This window comes from Felis catus, chromosome B1 (assembly GCF_018350175.1).
Source record: "Felis catus isolate Fca126 chromosome B1, F.catus_Fca126_mat1.0, whole genome shotgun sequence".
Taxonomy (NCBI): Eukaryota; Metazoa; Chordata; class Mammalia; order Carnivora; family Felidae; genus Felis; species Felis catus.
The window spans coordinates 71,832,006-71,853,419 of NC_058371.1; the positions used below are offsets into that span (position 1 = coordinate 71,832,006).

General features: G+C 40.5%; 1 protein-coding gene across 5 annotated transcripts in view; it reads right to left on the reverse strand.

Moving 5' to 3' along the window:
* The window catches only part of GUCY1A1 (guanylate cyclase 1 soluble subunit alpha 1), a 62,891-nt gene extending 52,644 nt beyond the window's left edge, over positions 1–10,247 (reverse strand). The window contains exons 1-2 of one of the 5 annotated variants that reach the window (XM_011281606.4): positions 10,106–10,247; positions 9,656–9,729 (exon numbers count right to left, since the gene is read on the reverse strand). The gene's annotated coding sequence lies outside the window, so the exon portion shown is untranslated. Of the gene's footprint in view, positions 1–8,888; positions 8,909–9,067; positions 9,186–9,655; positions 9,730–9,830; positions 10,018–10,105 lie in introns of those variants that run through there. The other 4 variants (XM_045055744.1, XM_011281605.4, XM_011281607.4 and 1 more) reach the window with 4 other exon arrangements.
* Positions 10,248–21,414: the final 11,167 nt, after the last annotated feature.

Below are 21,414 nucleotides of genomic sequence, written 5' to 3' on the forward strand. Positions count from 1 at the left end.
GAAGAAACAACTCTTTTCAGGACCTTCTTTACTTTTTTTAACCTTACTCTTCCTGTTTGAGCACCATATTGCCACCCAATGTCCCCTACTTGTATCTGCCTTTCTTATTTATGTCATGCATGCTACGTCTTTCAGTTTTCTTTTTCTCTTATATTTAAAAGTCTACATCAACGAAACTATGCTCTTGGTTGACGGTAGAAGGCAACGTAATAAATGTGACTTTTGGTATTGGGCAAACAAGTTTATACTCCTCTTCTGAGTAACAAAGTTATTCTAGGGTTCCTAGAAATAAAATCCAAAGGACTACATCGATCCAAAGGAGTTGTCCCTAGTATCGGACAAGTGGAAGAAAAACTTATGTGGTAGATGGTCTTATGATACCCCTTATATACATACCTCTTATACAGCCTTCTTGCCCTTGGCCAAGCCATCAGGTGAGTTGCACGTGGTAACCCAGTCTAAGTCAAGATAAATTCTTATAGCTTCCAAGGATGGGGAAGAAAGAGAGGGGGAAAGATAGCAAATTCTACTAGGTATAATTTAGTATCTAACCCAAGGAACAGATTCTAGCAAGGAATATCACAACTTTTCTATATACTATTGCTGATATACATGTTTTTAAGCATAAGACAACACAACATGAGCTTAAGAATTACTTGTAAATCAGTCACTACAAAAAAAAAAAGAACCAGAAATAGATGCACGGCATATTAAATTATTATTTGGGGTAGAAGTGGAGAAAGAGGAATGTTACTTACAATTAGTGACTGTGAATATTTTAAAACATTAAAAAAATGGAATTTTACCCAAAGAATCTTCACTGAGAAAAGTGCCATTGCTAATCACATTTACAAATGAATGCTAATTTGATGTAAGCATATCTTGTTTTTTTTTTTTTTAATTTTTTTTTCAATGTTTATTTATTTTTGGGACAGAGAGAGACAGAGCATGAACCGGGGAGGGGCAGAGAGAGAGGGAGAGACAGAATCGGAAACAGGCTCCAGGCTCCGAGCCATCAGCCCAGAGCCCGACGCGGGGCTCGAACTCAAGGACCGCGAGATCGTGACCTGGCTGAAGTCGGAGGCTTAACCGACTGCGCCACCCAGGTGCCCCAAGCATATCTTGTTTTAAATACTACATATCATACTACTTGTTTTAAATACTACATATCATACTACTTGTTTTAAATACTACATATTGACAATGTTAATGTGTTTACCCAAATCTCTTCCATGCTACAGTTGTAATAGCCCATTGTGCTATATCAATTAAACTCTAGGTTCACAAATACACAACTTAAATGTTTATATTATGTCAGTGGAACATTGAAATCCCTTGTCCTGTGTGTTAACAATATAAACCAAAGAACCTTTGACTACTTATAATAGTAAGTATCTGAAGCTGCAAAATGATTGAAAATTGAGCACAATTAGCAGCTAATAATTTCAGTTCCTACAAACAAAATTAGACTAGTAAAATAACAAAACTTCTCTAATAAAACACACGGCATTAAAGTCACAGGGTTTCCCGACCTCACAGATGGAAACACCTGATGCAAAGTAAGGAGCCAAATAATCCCTCGTTAAAGCTAGAAATGCATATCAAGCTTTGAATAGTTTGAATTGATTTATGAAGGTCTAATTAAAAGTCAGGAATATGCCGTATCCTGTCCCCAGACTCAAAAAACAAAATGGTTCTACATTACCTAATAAAGCGAAAACTCTGCCTGACATCCTGGCCTTTTGTAATCTAACCTCTCTTTACCTTAAATCTTTTTATAAATAAGTCCCCGCATAGCCTCATCACTCCAAGCAGGCCCCTCTCACATCACACATTTTTACTGAGTGCTTATGATCCATGGGACACTTCTATTAGGTGTCTCTGAACAGAATGAGAACTGAACAGCAATGGCGCCTCTGGCCACCGAACAGGAAGGAGTGTAATGGTGAAAACAGACAATTCGTCGAGCAATTACAGGACAATACAAGCATATGACGGGCAAGTGCAGGGCCTTGAAGGAAAACATAACAAAACACTCCACGGAGACTCATAAGGTCAGGGAAAGTTTCTGAGAAAGTAGAGCCTAGTTTGAGGTTTGAAGGATGAGTAGGTATGGGCCTCTCCATAACTGAGCAGAGGGAAAAGGGATCTAGAAGCGGAGGGAGGAGTAGAAGGGTTTTCCACAAAGGAATACTGGCAAGTTGTGCTTGAGAAGTCTCGGTGTGCCCTTTCCCCCTTCACACCCCGGTTCCACGTGGACGCGCACGCACACCTGCACCCCGCACTCATCCCCCTCACCTGCTTCCGGCACTGCGCCTCTCTTTTCCTCTGCCCAGAACACTCTTCCCACGCTTCTCTATATTTAAGTCCTACGGGTCCTGCAAAGTCCTACACGGGTCCTCTTTTAAAATCTCAGCTAAGAGCCAGATCCTCTCTAGAAAGCCTTCGATGTCTCCATCCTGCAAAGCGCTTTCTCTTTCAAGTTCTTCAGAACTTATTAAAAAGGCACCACAAATATTAAGCTCATTGTTAAGTGCTGACGTGTGTAATTCTGAGACTATTTCTGGGCTCTGTTATCTCTACGCGCAGACTTTAAATTCCCTCAAGTCGGGGGCTGTGTCATAAACTGTGCTTGTATGTCCCTCAGTGACAACCATAATCCGTAATAAACTTTATTGTGAGAAGTACAAAAAAGGGACTGAGCCTCTGAGAAGAGTATCGTAATACATAAAATAAGCCGAAGCTTCCAAAAATTACAAATTCAAAAAAAAAAAGTTCTTTCAATTCTTTATTATTACCAGATCAAGTGGAGATGATGGCATTTGCATTAGGTGTGTGAGGAGTTCAAAGACTGGGGGGGATGTGAGAAAATTCAAATGATGGCAAAGGACTGGTCCAGCAGAATTACTCTACTTTCATTTCATCCCCATTCTTCAAGAAAATAATTTTCATACTGGCAAAAGTAAGACCAAAATCAAAATAACAAATTTAAGGTTCAAGATATGGAATGATGGTAAATATTCTAAATGAGTTTAAATCCATTCATTTGAAGAAACTGCATTACAACGTACCAAAAGCATTTGCGGATGAAAGAAGGGGAGAGTTAAAATCATCTTTAAAAATATTACAATGAAGAAAAGTGTTGATAGAGAACAAAGAATCCAGTCATTGTCTCAATTTTCAAAATAGAGAAGGTGAATTCCACCAACTGCAGCCTAGAGAGCTTGACATTTCATTCCAGGCACGATTCCCAAGAGATTCTTAAATCTACGGTATGGTATGGCAACTCAAAATGTGAGGTGTTGTTACCTACAAACTAGTGAAGTGTTGCAAGGAGCATATCATTCTAAATTGATCTAGTGTTATTTCCTTTTGTTCTTTGTTTTAACGTTTATTTATTTTTGAGACAGAGAGAGACAGAGCATGAACAGGGGAGGGTCAGAGAGAGGGAGACACAGAATCTGAAGTAGGCTCCAGGCTCTGAGCTGTCAGCACAGAGCCCGATGCGGGGCTCGAACTCACGGACCGCCAGATCGTGACCTGAGCCGAAGTCGGATGCTTAACCGACTGAGCCACCCAGGCGCCCCTTCCTTTTGTTCTTAATAAGGGTACTTGGGATCTATTCTGCAGAAAGTGGAAATGCATTTTAGAAAGAAGTTTGACCAAGTCTATTACCTGTCTCTCCTGGGCCACATGAAGGAATGCAAACTCCAAAGAAAGAGAGTTACTTGACGATGTAACTGGTTGGACGTCCATGTAAAGAGGACTACTAACTCACGGACTCATGTAAAGAAGAGGAAGGTATCTAGGACGGTGACAGATGTCCTTCCAGTTAGCATTTTTAACAGTTGCTTGGATGAAGACATTAACCATATCACAATCAAATCTGTTACGGCCTCTGAATTGCGAAGAATGGCTAATCTTCATCAAGGAATCAGAATCCAAAAATACCTTGACCTTCTGGAACAACAGGCTAACTAAAGGTAAAAATTAAATTTAATTGCAGCATCTTTAAAAGTCCCAACTTAAGTGGCCAAATGTATAACTGAGTAGAAGTGTATCTTCAGAAGAGTATGGATAAAAGGATGTATAATTAAACAGTACAGTGTGGATGTAAAAAAAAGTGGGGGAAAAACAGATTGGATTTTTAGGATGATTTACTATATGGTATCCAGAGGAGATAATCAGGTATATCCAATGATATCCGTCCACTCATCCATGTTCAGCTCGGGGCACCACATTTTAAGAAAAACACGAATGCATCCAAAAGAGAAATTCCCTGATGATAAGACTCACAAACCGTGTCAATTAAGGATGAGTTGAATGAACCGGATATTACCATAGAGACACAGGAGTCGTCATATATAAAAGCATTTTGTGTAAGTGCTCTAAGACGTAAAAATCAGGATACGAATATTGCAGTGTTAAATAGTTTCATGCAATATAAGAAAAGGATTCTTGGGGCACCTGGGTGGCTCAGTCAGTTAAGTGTCTGACTTTGGCTCAGGTCATGATCTTACGGTTCACGAGTTCGAGCCCCGCAATGGGCTCTGTGCTGACAGCTCAGAGCCTGGAGCCTGCTTCAGAGTCTGTGTCTCCCTCTCTCTCTGCCCCTCCCCTGCTCATGCTCTGTCTCTCTCTCTTCTTCTCTGTCTCTCTCAAAAATAAATAGAAACATTAAAAAATTAAAAATAAAACAAAATAAAATAGTTTTTATGCTTAGGGTGGGTCAAATAAAGAAATGCTTCCTAAGTTCCAGATAATTCCTGACAAATAGTTTGCCTAGACTGATCTTAATATTCCCTGTGAATCCGGACATAAGGTCATCCACTAAGAATGAAAAAAATCAAGATAATGTGGGTGGGCTGGAAAACCTGGAAACATCGAGAACAAGCACGATGGAGAATTTGATACGGAATTATCCAAGAAAGGACAAAAGAACTTCCTAGCGCTGTTAATCATCCCTTAAGCTGAAGTCAGAATGAACTAGATTCTGGTAGGTACAGTGGTTAGAGATCTGAAGTCTGCAGCAGAGTTGACATTGTCCAAGATGAGTGTGGTGAGTAAAGAGAGGAAAACATGAGCAAATTGGGCGTGGCCAATGAACAATAACGGGAGAGAAGGATGTTGGGCAGTTGTGCGTGAGTGGAAGGATCGGAAGGATAAGAGGCTGTGGAAGAAAGGACATGAAATTCTTAGCTTTCTGTTCAGCTGGGGCAATCCTGAGCGATGAGAAGACCCAGATGGGTAAATACCAGCAGACTCCAGGAGAACAGCAGAAGTAGAACAGGTCAAGGTGCGGTGAAAGCCAGATGCGTAGATGTTGAATGAGTCTCCGAACAATGACAGCTGATGAAAACCCTTCATTATTTTAGATTCCTGAGGAAAGGAGAATGTTCAGGATATCAAAAAGCACCGGTAGTGGGGCGAGGGTAACATGAGTGAAGGATGTAAATTTAAAAAGATAGAGAGTAGCGGCACCTGGGTGGCTCACACGGTTAAGTGTCTGACACTTGGTTTCGGCTCAGGTCATGATCTCACAGTCTGTGGGTTTGGGGCCCGTGTCGGGCTCTGGGCTGACAGCACAGAGCCTGCTTGGGATTGATTCTCCGTCTCCCTCTGTCTCTGCCCCTCCCCTGCTTTCTGTCTCTCTCTCTCAAAAATAAATAAACTTAAAAAAAAAAAAAAAGATAAAGGGTAACTGGATGATGATAAAAGAAATAACAGTTTACAAGCAGTTCTGAACAGACTGCATGCCATGAGAGAAAAGCACAGCAGTGTCTCTGGATGATGAAGACCATAATATTCCACAGAAGGTCAGTGGAAAACAAATGTATATATTTTTTAAATTATATTCTTAAACAAAATAACTTATAGCATCAAGACATAAAAAAAAACCTTAATTCAATCATGACAAAGACAACATAATTAATCTTATTAGACACCTACTATGTACCAGGCACTGTGGATCCAACGGTTGAATATCCTGAAAGAGATGGGAGTTTGGTAGGCAATACAGATATCTTAACAGGAATTTTTAATGCAGTGTGGTGCAGACAAAGGAGATACATATGCAGACAGGTCAGACCTGGAAAAAATTTCAGGATTAAGAAGTTTTTCTTTGCCCAACTTCCGTTCCCCAGGGTGCTCCCTCTCAAAGCCATCGTCTTCTGTTGGCTTCTTGCTAATTCCCACTACAGTGAGTAGGAGGAGGTGGTCTGTGAGTTAATTAATTTGAGCTGCCTTTGATTTTCTGAAAGGGAGAGTACATTTTATAAAAAAGTGTGAATTGCCAGAAAGCATTTCAGGTCGTTGACATGAGTAACTACAAGCAGTTAAAATCACATTTTTGCAGCAAGGGGGAATCATGACCAGAGACCCTCAGATTTTATAAGATAATCATTCTCTTCTACTGTAGGCTGAGGAAGGAGCTGGCCTATCTTCACTCTTTGCAAATAACTATTCATACTCAATAACCCTCATGGCTATAGGAAGATAAAATCTGTTGGCCTGAACCCAGGAAAGAGAAAAAAAATATGAAATAGGTCAGACGCTTCCAAACTGTTTGAAAGAAATAAAATAAGCATATATGATTCAGGATAGCCAAAAACTTATCCCAACCCCAAATAAGTCAACTAGTCTATGAACAACTAAATTTGTTCATAGAAAGCCCTAAAAGTTGCCCAAAGTTCTTATTGTATCAGGTCAAGATAGAGATACTCAAAACAAACTTATTGGATAAACACCTAATAAATACTTATTGAATAAATCTAGATGTTCTAGAGACTAAAAACTATTGCAATTATTAATATTTTATAAAGAAAATATCTTTCTGCAAATATGCAGAAAAATAATAAGTAGTGATGTTTAAGAACAGTTGCTTGGATGGATATTTATAATCAAATGGTGTAAAAATTAGTGCCATAAAAGTTATATATCCTAGCAAATGAGAGAGAAAAGCTAAGCAACTTCCTGGCAAATCTGACATATAGAAAATATTCTGAATAACTAATTTCCTCCAAAATACTTTCCCATCAATAACATGCTTTTTGGTTTATTCAAATACTGCTTTAGCTTTCCACTTCTCTTTACCTGGAAAACTTCATTACGACTAATTTGAATTTTTTCTATTTTTGAAAAAATATTAACTACAGACATTTTGGGTATCTGTATTGTTTTAAACTAACTTGTAAAAAAAATCAGTATTATCCCCTCCATAGTCATTATGAATTGTTAGCAAATGTAATGTATAAGTGTAAATATAAGATTTAATTTCCCTGACATGGTTTCTGACAAAATTCAAGGTTATCTAATCTTAATTTATAAAAAAAAAATGATATTAACTAAAGATTTTAGGCTTTTTTTGTTTGAAAAATGTCTGCAACAAAACAGCTAACATTTAGGCACAAAAATATCTTATTGACATATTTATAATCACATGATAATGGTTTAATTTTATCACTTCTTTAGCTTTCAGTGCAATATTAATTAAAGCAGTTTTTCAAAATGACACCTTAGAACAAAATTGTTTCATAAACCATAGTTATAAGAGATATAAGGACTAAGGCTTTGAAGTTTACCACATTTCTTTCTCCTTTGGTGTTGCCAGATAGAAGTCAAATACCTTTACAGTTTCTTTCACATTCTCTAAATAACAGAAAACTATCTTAGATATATTATACCTGGAAGGGCCTTTAAGAGATTATTTATATTCATATACTTTGAAACACCACACCATGTAGAAGTACTTTATCTTTTTGTTGGGTTCCAAATAGAGAAAAATGTAATTTTTATTTTCTATGTCATACACTAGAAAGAGATCTCCCAGTACAAGAAGAAACAGAATGTACCTATCTATTCATCACAAATTTCTACTAAACAAACTTCACCAACCTAAGTTGCCTGATACATTTAAAAACATGCAAGTGTTATATGAAATGTTTAAATATTACAACGCTAATTATTCTAGAATTTTCCTAGTTTATGTCTGCAGTCTTTATGCAGAAAGCCTATTGTTGTGACAAGAAGTAAAGCTTATATATTTTAACCTTGTAGTTCTTATTTTTCTGTTGAGTCAAAGATCCCTCTGGACTACCACCTAAAAATAGAGCGACTCAAATGTTTAAATACAGTATCAGGGGCTGCATGACCCTTTGAAGCAGATACACAGACTTGAGTTGGTTAATAACTAAACAGAACACAGACCATCTCACAAAAAAAGTAATAGAGTTTATATGGCTTTTTGACAAATTAAAGTTTGCTTGGAAATTTTAGATTTTCATACTGTTGTGATATTTTTGTTGCTCTTGATTTTTACCACTCTTCATAACATAGCACCTGAAATGACCCCTCTTGAAAAGAAAACATAGCCATTTTCGGAAAAGCAACAGATTACTTCTGCACTATGAACCAAGATATGAAAATCTCCACCATTAAGTGCTTCAACGTTTATGTATCTGTCACCAGAGGGTTAATGACGTTCCCACCAAGACTAGTTCAAGTAAGTAGGTAGACCTTTAATGATATCACCAATGGAGGGGTGAGCCTGAAAAAAATCACTACTGATACAAAACAAAAGCTCAAAAAAACCCATATGTATATAGATATCTAGAGAGAGAGAGAGAGCTCCTCTTCTATTTAAAACTCAGACGGATTTTCAATATATTGTAAACCAAGGTGCCTTTGACCAGTTACCATTAAGCGAGAGGTTCACTGTGGTTTATTTCAGAAGACACAAACTGTTTTATCAAGTGCAAAATGAAGGAAGAACCATATGAAAATAAGCGAGCAAAAGAAAGACGCACGAAATCCATAGCCTGAATCACATGATCACGATGCACCGCAGCCCCTCGCACCACCGACCGCCACAGCGAAGCTGCTCAGCTCACCACTACAGGCTGCAGCCACAGACCCGACGCGCAGAGGCTGCTGTGATCCCCTGCTTACCATTACCCCGAAGCGCGGCGGTCACAATGAAAACAGAAATTAGACTGCCAAATTAGACCGCGAGCGCGCGCGCGCGCGGGCACACACACACGCACACGCACACGCACACGCACACACTTACTCTTCGGTCGAGCCCCGAGCAGCCCGGCTGGAAGTTTGCTGGATGCTTTGTCTAAGCAATTCAGCAATCGTTCGCGGTTTGCTCTCCAGAAGGGCGATTGGCTCGCCCACGCAGCAGCCGGCGGGGTGAAGTTGCGGTAAAGCCGGGGCGCGGCCTCGAGCCCCGGCCGGCTCTGAGGTCCCCGCCGCCCTTTGCTCTGCCGCAGCTGAACCTCGCGTGCGCCGGAGGCCCGGGCGCCCCGGCCGTGGGAGAGCAGCGGCCCCAGCGCGCCCTGCGCGTTCTCACGCCCCGGCCGTGCGAGCCCGGCCGCTGGCGCTGCGCGGCCCGGCGCCTACCCCCTCAGTCCTCTTCCCTCTGGCCCCGCAGCTCCCCCGAGCCCTGAGCCGGGCCCCCGGGCGCCGTCTCCTCTGCTCCCTCGCTCCTCCCCAGCGTGGGAACCGCGCCCCGGCCCCCGGGGGCTGAGCAGCTGGGAGCGCATGGAAGTCTCCCCAGGGAGGAGAAGGGGGACGAACCCAGCCCTGGAGCCCCGGCAGATGGCCTGCCCCTCTGGGGAGCCCCGACCCGCGTGGGCATGCAACGACCACTTACTCGCTGGCTTCCCAGACCTCGCGGCTGCGTTTCGGGATCTCCGGCAGCTCCAGGGCGCGCCTCGCAAATCCCCACTGCCAACGCAGAAAGAGAGTGGGCGTCAGGAACCAGAGAGGGTGAGCGGGAGAGGGGACCCTACGGCGGCACCTGTCAGTCCGTGCTCGAGTGCACCTACCGCACAGGCGACCGCGGTACTGACGCTCGGGCTCACTCCCGTCTACCTGCTCAACAGGCTGGGCGGGACGCGACGTGCCTTGCAAACCGTATTCCCCGCGCTGCTCCCAAACACTCAATCGGTTCTGGCCGTGGTCCCTCCCTGTCTCCGTATCTCTCTGCTGACCCCGAAGGATCCCTTATAATCCCTTTCCCTACTGCATTCAAGTTCTTTTCAGAATCCCTCCCCTTCTCTGCACCGAAAGACTGAAAAAGAAAGTAGCGACTAAAACGCACCATGGTGAGGTCACTCAGGGTCTGGGTCCTGCCGAGGCTCGTGACGCTCCCCGCCCCCTCTCCCCCGACCCAGCCTGCCGCAGGTATGGGTCGCCTAGGGCGGCTCCCCAGCTGCTCTCGGCTTTTTGCCTGGGATCGAGAGCAGCGAAACTGTCGGAAAGCTTCGAAAAAACCTGCTTTGGAAAATCAGCTCAGTGTTGGAGTCCCACCCACTACGCCCAGACTAGGGCTGGGGACCCGAGTCCTGGCCTCTCCAGCCGTCACATCGCCATCCCAGCACTTACTGTGTGGAGACTGAGACGAAGGGACAGGGACAAAGAAAGAGAAACAAAACAAAAACAAAAGGAGGGAACTCAAGGAAAATCTGCTCCCCCCTCCGCCCCCCAAATCTTCTCCACCATGCATTGCTCCGGAAAATCTGTCGTTTTCAGCAGTAGTTAAAACCTCCAACATTTCTGCTGAGAAGTTAATATCTGCACAGATGGTTTTCCTGTCCTGGTTTACAGGTTTAAAAACAATCTACGCCTTTGCAAATGCAACCTTATGGTTGCACAGTATATACCATCTTCCCAATAGAGTTCTGATACAGCTTGGTTCAGTGCATTTAGTTCTGCTGGGTGTGTGTGTATCCCAGCACAGAAAAATAAATTCTGATATTGATTTTGAGTCAATTTTCTGACTTAAAAATGTCATTATGCTATTTCGTTGTGAATTCATAATTAATCATGATTACCGTGTGATCCTTCTTCAAATTCAGTAACTCTGAAACATTGTTCTTGGTTATCTACAATTCTTAAACCTCTCCCAAACCCCACCACATAATCTGGTCTCGTGTTAGATTCACCACATTTGCAAAATTTTCTCCCAGCCTTGTCGACTATGCTCTCCTCATGGCAGACATTAGTCAGAATAAGCAAAGAAGGGGAAAAAAAAGACATTTAATTTTTTTAAGAAAGGCATTTAAATAAACTTTGCCTTAGTATCAGGCAAAAAGTTCAGAGCTACAAATTTGAATTTTTTTGGTTCTACCATATCTGAAACCTTCTCTTCCCCTATAATCAACCCATGAAAATGTCTTAAGTCAGTAGGGCTTTTGTCTTCAGTGTTCTTAGAATTTAAGACCTAGAATAAAAAATAAAAATAAATACCTAGTAATGCATTGTTCACTAAAACTGCAGTAGGTGACTATGTTAGCATTGTGTGATTGTCTCAAGAGATCTCAAGGAGAAATCAAGAACAGGAAGAACAGGAAAACCAGTTAGGTAGAGGCAGGCAAACAATATTTTTGAACAACCAGATATGATAGATACATAATGTATTGAGATGACTAAGGATCTTCATTGTGTCTATGTAGAAAGCACAAAACCGTAATTTTTACAACTATATTACAGTTATAACTACATTATATTTTACAACTGTATATACATATTTTTACAACTGAATTATACCTTATGATGTACAGGTATCTGGAGAACTACTTGTGAGCACATGTACCCCTTTCCCTTTTGTATATATAATTCTCTGTAGCTAACAAGCTTTGAAGTAATTCTTCGGAGCAATCTGAAATACTATGTCCCAGGCTATAGTCCTCAGTAAGACAACCCACTGTGGGGTTGGCTTTCTTTCAGTGGACACCATCATTAGAAGAGGGCCCTTACTATAATTGTTAAAAAATAAATTTGATGATGTGGAAGCTCAGAGGAACAACAGCTATCTTCTGACAGGAGAAATACTTCTTAACAGAGCAGCATTAGAGTTAGGCCTTAAAAGTTTGGTCATCTTTAAGAAAAGATGAAATAGGGGCGCCTGGGTGGCGCAGTTGGTTAAGCGTCCGACTTCAGCCAGGTCACAATCTCGCGGTCCGTGAGTTCGAGCCCCGCGTCAGGCTCTGGGCTGATGGCTCGGAGCCTGGAGCCTGTTTCTGATTCTGTGTCTCCCTCTCTCTCTGCCCCTCCCCTGTTCATGCTGTGTCTCTCTCTGTCCCAAAAATAAATAAACGTTGAAAAAAAAAAAAAAAAGAAAAGATGAAATACAGGAAATTTTTTGTTCATTTTGTTTTGTTTTTGGGCCAAGGGAAACTTGTGAACAAGGGCATGGAGGTGGGAAGGCATCAAGACCAACATTCAAGAAACAGAGAGTGATGCCATTAGGTAGAAATGCCAAGCAAATGGGAAAAAAAAAAAAAGTATAGGAAGATAAAGTGGAAACATCAGTTGGGGCCAAATGATCTCATTGGCCTGTCTTCTAGTTGCTGCACAGAAGACTTGTATAAAAGCAGTGCTTGTGTTTTTGTGTTCCTTTACTGGCATTACTCTTGTCAATATTCCTTTCATCCTGGAACACGACTTGCTTAACCCATTCATCTCTGCCTTTACCGTCCTAGTATCCCATAGCACACCAGAATCCATAGTACGTTTAACTTCAGTCCTCTCTGCAGGGGCCTACCAGCTTTACCAAGGGTAGACTCTCAGCTTGTATTCTCCTTCTCCCATCTTTTACGACTTCCAGGCAATGGGGTGTGTGGGAAAAGCAACCAATCTAGGGTGCCGGGTGATTGTGAAAAACATGTTCTAATCTGAATGTTTGATACGCCCTGACACAAGGTTAAGAGTTCCCTGCTGTTATGGAAGGAATCTTTGTAGCTAAGTGCCTAGCAATGTATACGGTTCCTAAGAAGGATTCAGTGAAATAATTATTGAGTGGCTAAATGCATATATGAGTGTTTCATCATCTTCCAGGTCTGTTCTTCTGTCTTATAGATAATGTGTAGGTTAAAGCCTACTTGTCTCCACTTTATTGAGAATCAGAAAGTTGTCATGACAACTTAATAAAAATGTTAACAACGACAAATATTTGGTTGAAAGCAAGTCTTGGTATTCTTGTCAGCTTTGGCAGAACAGCTCAAGTTTTTCTTCTCAAAATGCTTTGTTTTTCCTGTATCCACAATTGATGATAGCACAAAAGCATTTAAATGTGTATTCTTTGCACACTTACAAATGACCATGGCAACCAGACATGTGATCTAACGCCTTGCTACTCAAGATATCAGCAATATCAGCATGACCTGTCTTCTTGCCAGAAATACAGAGCCTTGGACCTCACTCCAAACCTACTGAATCAGAATATTCATTTCACAACATCTTCAGGTGAGTCTTATGCATATTAAAGTTCCGGAAGCCCTGATCTAATATCAATGCATTAAATATGCTAGACCTAGAAACAGGTTGCATGAATCTGTTGAAATCTAGGAATTTTGAGAACCAGCATCTTTTTTTTTTTTTTTTTCTGGAATATTATTACCAAGTCAGTTTAAATAAAGTAATGGGACTAATTAAGTCATCTCTGCTGGCTTCTTGGTCCACTTAAGAACCAAACACAACTTCATAAACCAAAGGGAATTGAGAGAGAAATGGGGGGGGGGCAATGTGGCAGGAGGGAAGATATGAGAAACATTGTATACTTTTGTATATTATATCCTTTTTAAATATATGTCACAGGCAGAGCTTCACTTTATTTTTTAGCAAACAAACTACTTGATTGTACTGTTTATCAAATCAGGATAACTTGTCAAACACAAGAAAGATAACTTCATTATCTTTTTCCCCTTTATTACTCTTTTTTTCTTCCTTCTTAAGATTATTTACTTCCTAAATTTTTTTTAATGTTTATTTATGCTTATTTACTTTCAATTCGTTTGAAATACAACTAGTTAGACAGACTTTACATTAGTAACTTGTAATTATGGGGGCCATGTTAGTACTCCAAAATGTCCCTTTTAGAATGTGAAGTATTAATTAGGAAAAGGCCATGGAGGGTTGGAGTCCCTAAATTTCCAGCTCTGGTATAGACATTCATGAAGCAGTTTGGACTCCAAGAGATTCTAATGGTGACAGAAATGTTCACCATGTTGTCTCAAACAGATGGTGTTTGTTATCAGCAAATAGGGTGGTAGGCAGAATAATGTGCCCTCCTTGCCCAAAGATGCTCATGCCATCCCTGAAAACTATGACTATGTTACAATATGGCAAGGGGAAATTAGGTTGCACATAGAATTAAGATTGCTTGGGGTGCCTGGGTGGCTCAGTTGGTTGAGCGTCTGACTCTCGATTTCGGCTTAAGTCATGATCTCATGGTTCATGAGTTCCAGCCACGCATGGGGCTCCTGTGCTGACAGCGTGCAGCCTGCTTGGGAGTCTGTCTTTCTCCCTCTGCCCCTCTCCCCGCTGTATCTCTCTCTCTCTCTCTCTCAAAATAAATAAATAAACTTTAAAAGGAAAAAGAAAAAAAAATTTTTAAAAAAGGTTGCTAATCAACTGACCTTGAGATGGGGAGATTATCTTAGATGATCCATATGACACACTGTAATCGCAAGGGTCCTTATAAATGAAAACTGGAGGGGAGCCTGGGTGGTTCAGTCAGTAAAGCATCTGACTTTGGCTCAGGTCCTGATCTCATGGCTCATGAGTTTGAACCCGGCGTTGGGCTCTGTGTTGACAGCTCGGACCCTGGAGCCTGCTTCGGATTCTGTGTCTCCCTCTCTTCTCTCTCTGCCCCTCCCCTGCTCACACTCTGTCTCTCTCTTTCTCAAAAATAAATAAACATTTAAAAAAATTTTTTTAATGAAAAATGGAGACAAGACAGTCAGGGTTAGAGTCAGAGTGATGCAGTGTAGAAAGACCTTACCAGCAATTGCTGGGTTGGAAGATGCAAAGGGGTTATTACCAAGAGATGTGTGCAGCCTCTAGAAACGGGATTAAGGTAAGAAATCCTATTCTCCCTGAAGTCCTCCGGAAAAGAAGCAGCCCTGCCAATATTTTGATTTTTAATATAATGAGACTCATTTCAGAGTCTCAGTTTGTTTGTTTCAAGCAACTAGGTTTGCAGTTATTTGTTGCAGCAGCAGTGGGCAACTAATACACATTTTGGTACTGAAGAGTGAACTGCGGTGGTAACACCTAGAAATGGGGAAGTGGCTTTGAAATGGGGCATCGGCAAAGCCTGCAAGAATTTTATTGAATATGATTTTTTAAAAGCCTGAGTTGCTTTGAATGAGCTGTCAGTGAAAACATGGCTGTTAACTCTGCTAGTGAGGACCCCACGTGGTGGAGAAGTAGAAGCATGGTTGGGAAAGCCTATAGCATTCTACAGAGCACTTGACGTGTCGCGATCTGACTGGTCGAATTATGATGTTAAAAGCGCTGCCAGTGAGGACATAGATGGAGATGACGAATCCGTTCCTGGAAACTGGAGGAAAGGCTTATCCTTATACACTGGCAGGACACTTAGCTGAACTGGAGTCTGCAGGTTTGCCGAAAGAATGAATTTGAATGTTTAGCGGAGATTTCTAAGCAAAAAGTTGAAGGCGTGGCTTGGGCTTTTCTGGCTGCTTATTATCAAATGTGAGAGGAAAGAGAAATTGAAAGGAGGAACTATGAAGCAAAACGGAACCCGGATTGGTGATTTCGGACATCCTCAGTTCATCGAGACTGCAACAGATGCCATTCCACCCTTTTCTAGGTCCGTGTAATGTCCCTGTACTTTGGTGCCATGGAGCGGCTTTCTCGATTCTCATATTTGAAAAATTTGCTGAACATACTGATACAACAGATCCCCAGATTCTAGGCTCGTGTCCTAAAGTACTAGTCACATTGACTCTTTTAGCCCCAATATCGTTACATAGCACCAGTATTATTCCATGAATTGCACTTCAAAAGGTGGCCGATGTAGCCTACAGACCTCCATATATTTACTGCTGTTGACTTCAGAAAATTGACAAGAAAATGTAGAGTGGAGACAGTGATGTAGAAGTCCTTAAGATGAATGGGTTGATGAATACTGCAAAGGAAACACTTGAGACACTTGTTCAAAGATATTTATTGAGTGTAACTCTTCACCTCGTAAAACATATTTCATTTAAGTAAAAACTGACACATGTAAAAGAACATTTCAGCCATACACAGATATGATGTCTGTGGAAACAAAACAAAAAGTCCATAGCTATGGTTAAGCTATCGTTCTAACTTAATTCGAAACACACTTATTTTTCAATATTGCTATTTCTTCTCTAGCTAAGTCCCCATTCCCCACCGTGCCTTTATAAGATTTCTAGACTTTCCAAAATAATTGACCATATAAAGACAGATTCTGTTTTCTGAGCCTTTTATTTTACTATTTTTTTAAATAGAAAAACTAGTGCCAGCTTCTAGCAAAGGTTATCTGGACTGTTTATAATAGCCCCAAACTGGAAACAACTCAAATGTCCGGCAACAGATAAGTGGATGAGCAAATTATGATATATTCATATAATGGAATACCACTCAGCAATAGAAAAAAAAAAAAAGAAACGACTAATACAAAGAATAACAAGGATAGAGCTCAAAAACATTGCGCTGGGGGAAGTGGGGAAGACATAAAAGAATACATGTCCTACATGATTGCCTTTGTACGGGATTCTAGAAAGGGCAAAGTTAATCTGTAATGACAGAGGGATGATTAGTAGTTGCCTGGGGCCAGGGTGGGAAGATGGCAGCAAAGGGGCACAGGTGACTCTTTGGGTGATGAAAATGTTTTAGGTCATGATTGTGGCGGTGGTTCTGAGGGTATATACATGTATTCAAACTTATCGGACTACACACTTAAAATGAGTGTATTTTATTGTATGTACATTTATCTAATAAAGTTGATTTGAAAACATTAACAACAACCAAAGTTAGCAAAAGAAGAATGGATGACTTCTGGGATTCGAACATTTTAGTTGTCAAGAAGAATCGTAATAGTTGGCATGGTAAGATATTAAATATGTGCCAGACACAGTTCAAAGCACTACACGCATTAGGTCATGCTTTTCTTCCAGTAATCCTTTGAGGTAAGCACTATGATTATATTTGCTTCACACATGACAAATTGAGGTATAGGAAGATTAAGTAACTTTCCCAAAAGCACACAGCTAGCAAGTGACAGAAACAGGACTCAGACTCAGGCCATCTGGTCCATAATCCTGAGGTGTGAATTACTCTGGTTATGTTGCAAAGAGCTTCTTAATTATGCAAAATAAAGAGCCCCGGTTCAGATGTATTAAATCAGATTCTTTGATGGGGCGCCTGAATGGCTCAATTGGTCAAGTGTCCGGCTTTGGCTCAAGGTCTTGATTTCACTGTTCTGAGTTCGAGCCCCAAGTCAGTCTCTGTGCTGACAGCTCAGAGCCTGGGTCCTGCTTCAGATTCTGCGTCTCCTCTCTCTCTATGCCCCTTCCCTGCTCGCACTCTGTCTCTCAAAAATAAATAAACATTTAAAAATTAAAAAAAAATCAGTTTCTTTGGGTACTGGTAGGTCCCAGAAACCTGCTTTTTAACAAACACTTGTGGATCATTTTGATGGTTGAGTATGATGCCCAGAAACAAATATTTCAAGGTAGTGTTGAGAATTCTTTGAACAGAGACATATTCCTGACACAATTATGCAATAGGTTTGGATTTTCAACACTTGCACTTCAAACTGTGTATATATTCTCTTAAATTCTTTGCTTGACATTAGTTTTAAGCTACCAAGTAAGCAGTGGGGAACATAAGTCAATAGCTCTCTTTTTTAATAGACTGGTTAATTAAATAAGGGTAGTATGTTCTCTATGAATTATGTATTTATAAAAAGAAAAGGGAAACAGAGAGAGAAGGAATGAAGGAAGGGAAGAACAGAGCTAGGAAGATTGCTGGAGAGGTAGGCAAAGCATTGGGAGTATATTGGTAAGCAAAGCATCTCACAGAAGAAATTATTAAGGAAAACACACTTGGGTAATTTTCTCCCAATCCTTCAAATGTCATAAAGGTTGATTTCTTCTTGTTTTCTCTTGAAGCAGGTATGTTAAAAAGTAATCATTGGGGCACCTAGGTGGCTCAGTTGGTTAAGCGTCTGACTTCAGCTCAGGTAATGATCTCACTGTTCACGAGTTCAAACCCCCCATTGGGCTCTGTGGTAACAGTGCATAGCCTGCTTGGGGGTCTCTCTCCCTCTCTCTCTCTCTCTCTCTCTCTGTCACTCCCCCACTGGCTCTCTCTCTCTCTCTGAAAAATAAAAATTTAGAAAATAATCATCGATTAAATGAATGTACTATACGGAGAGTTGAAAATTCTCTAACACTTTTTATCTCTAGGCACTATATGTATAAACAACCCCAGAGCTCCTGTAAGTGAAACTCCCAAGAAATCTTCCTCCACAGGATGACAATACTATCTCAAGGGGTTCCCGTATAGCTGGGTTAAAATACAGTTTAAAAATATCACAGTCTTAATAGAATATTACTTATAAAGGAGAAGATTTAATCAAAGTGAGAATTTTTATATGTGAATATAAATACGTGGACATGTATCAATCCTTCAATGTTAAAAGAAACATTCCAAAGCAACATGACCTACGGACCCATAGAAAAGAGAGCCACCTGTGTGCAAAGACATATTTTTAATTTTTTAAATAATGGTAAATGAAATGAAAAGTATGCTTTAGTCAGTAAAGGTATCCTCTCTCCTTTTAAGTGTTGTAACATAAAAACTTTGCTGCTTCCTGCATTACTCTATTATAATGCAAAGCCACAAAATATGGTATAAGAAGCATAATATGCCTCTCACCTAGCAGCCCAGTGTGACCATGACCCCAGTAGTTTTCATTATTCTAACACAGGACACTCACCAACTGGTGACGTGTTCTACTAATGAGCTAGATAGAGAGCTCTACTAATGTGTCAGAAACATCTGCTGAATGGGATCAATTTTGCTTTCGGTTTGCAATTTACTTCCAAAGCCAAGATGTTTTCTTTGAGCTTTGTTTATAAGAGTGTTTTATGTACGCTTCTCCTTCTGAGCACATGGATCCCGAAACTGGAAAAAGCAGCCAAGGAGACTGAGATGCTCTTGAATGATAGTCCCACCAGACGGGGCCAAAAGGCATCTCCTGTGCCACAGATTAAAAAAAGGGACGAATTCAAGTTTCAGAGTAACTCTGTTTTAACTCTGTTTTGACACTGAAAAAAAAAAATAGGCAAATTATGCACAGGCAGACTTGTTGAAATCTCATTTTGTGAAAATGACAGTTATAGCTGCTGCTTTTATATTTATAAAATAATGTGTTTAAATAGTTGGCAATAGTACCTAAGGGAAATAGTGCCTTACCAAATCTCTTCTGACTTGTTAAAATAGTCTATTTGGGTCTGATTATGAAAGTAATGCAAGTAATAAAACAGGTCTTCCCCTTCCAACACTATGGCAGATGTGCAGAGAAACCCTGCCTGGGACACAACACTAGACGATGCTGGATAAAACATTAAACACGACTTTAAGGTCTCACCGGGCTGGATGTCCGGAAAGTGTAACAAGCCCAAGCTAGATACAGTGAGAAAGAAAGACTTCCCTGGGAGGCAAGCACCGTAGCTGGGTAGCTGGCAATTGTTTAATGGGCATGTGCTTATCCACCGTGGGCCAGAGCTTGGGTTGTTGGACAACATGTGACCTAGAAGGCAAAACCAAATGCAAAGAGGAAGTGACAGCACACTTACTGGGAATCTTGGAGGCCATGTTTTCACCAGGTAACTCTCTCTCATAAGGTATTGACTCAGAACGGAGGGGGGTGGGGGTGGGTGGAAAACAAGTCTCTCCTAAGTATTCCTGATCCCAAGCCAGTTTGGGACTGGAAGTTAATACAAATTCAGTGGCTTGAAAATCTGCAGGCAGAACCTGTGTTTTAAAGTGGTCGTGCATTGGGAATGCTACAAGGAACCTGGCAGAAGCAGCCACAAATCCCCCCCCTGGGGGGATCCATTTTAAAGAAAGCCTTCAAATAATTTCTATAGGTATAGTCCTAAGAAAACTGAGCCTGTAATAAGGAAGTCACCAAATACATGAGGAAAAAGACAACCATATTATAGAAAAAACTCAATAAATTAGAAGTCAGACCTACAAAGAGAAATTATTCAAAAAATATAAAATAAGTATGTTTAGGGGCGCCTGGGTGGCGCAGTCGGTTAAGCGTCCGACTCCAGCCAGGTCACGATCTCGCGGTCCGTGAGTTCCAGCCTCGCGTCGGGCTCTGGGCTGATGGCTCAGAGCCTGGAGCCTGTTTCCGATTCTGTGTCTCCCTCTCTCTCTGCCCCTCCCCCGTTCATGCTCTGTCTCTCTCTGTCCCAAAAATAAATAAATGTTGAAAAAAAAAATAAGTATGTTTAATATATTTTATAAAATAATATATATTCATTGTGTAGGAAAGAGACCAGAATATAAACTTGACCAGTCTGAAACTAGAACCAAAAGGAACTCTTCAGGAATAAAAATATAATGATTGAGGGGGACCTGGGCGGCCTAGTCAGTTAATCATCTGACTGTGGCTCAGGTCATGATCTCACAGTTTGTGGGTTCGAGCCCCACATCGGGCTCTGTGCTGACAGCTCAGAGCCTGGAGCCTGCTTTGGATTCTGTGTCTCCCTCTCTCTCTGCTCCTCCCCTGCTCCCACTCTGTCTCTCTCAAAACAAAAACAAAAACAAAAACACATAAATATATATATATATATATGTATATATATATAATGATTGAAAATAACTCTTCTGCTGGGAGAATTAAATAGCAGATTACAGTGAAGAGAATACTAATAAACTGGAAAATAGATCTGGATAGATCTAGATAATTTTAGATAATTAGATACACAATTAGATACACAACTTAGATAATCAGTTGGGTAAAAATATAAAGGACAGGTGAAGATACTACTGAGAAGGAATAGACATCTAGTAGAAAGGTATTTAAAAGGATATTTAAAGGTATTTAAAGGTATTTAAAAGGATATTAAAAGGGACAATTGATAAAGTTTTCCAGAATTTAATTCCCATCGTCCTATCCTCTTGTTAGTCCAACAATTTTCAAAAAGGATAGATGCAGTTTTTAAAAATCCACTTATAAAGCATTTGATGAAATGACCCAACCAAAGATACATAGATTTTAAAAGTGACCAAAAAAAAAAAAAAACTAATTAAGATCATCTACAATGGAATGACAGGTTGACTGCCAATTTTGCTAACTTCTGGACAGAAACAATTGAAGGTAGAAGAAAATACACTATTACCTTATAGGTGCTAGAAAGTGCTGAGAGAAAAAGAGCTGTCAATTTAGAACTGTTTATCCAACAAAATTGACTTGCAAGATTTGGCAGGTAGGGTGAGAGGAGGGTGATTTTATAGCCATCAAATTCTTAATAACACAATGTCTAAAGATATACTCCATTTTTATTAGAAACATTTTTAGAAAAAACAGTATCTCCAGTCAGACCATCGGAA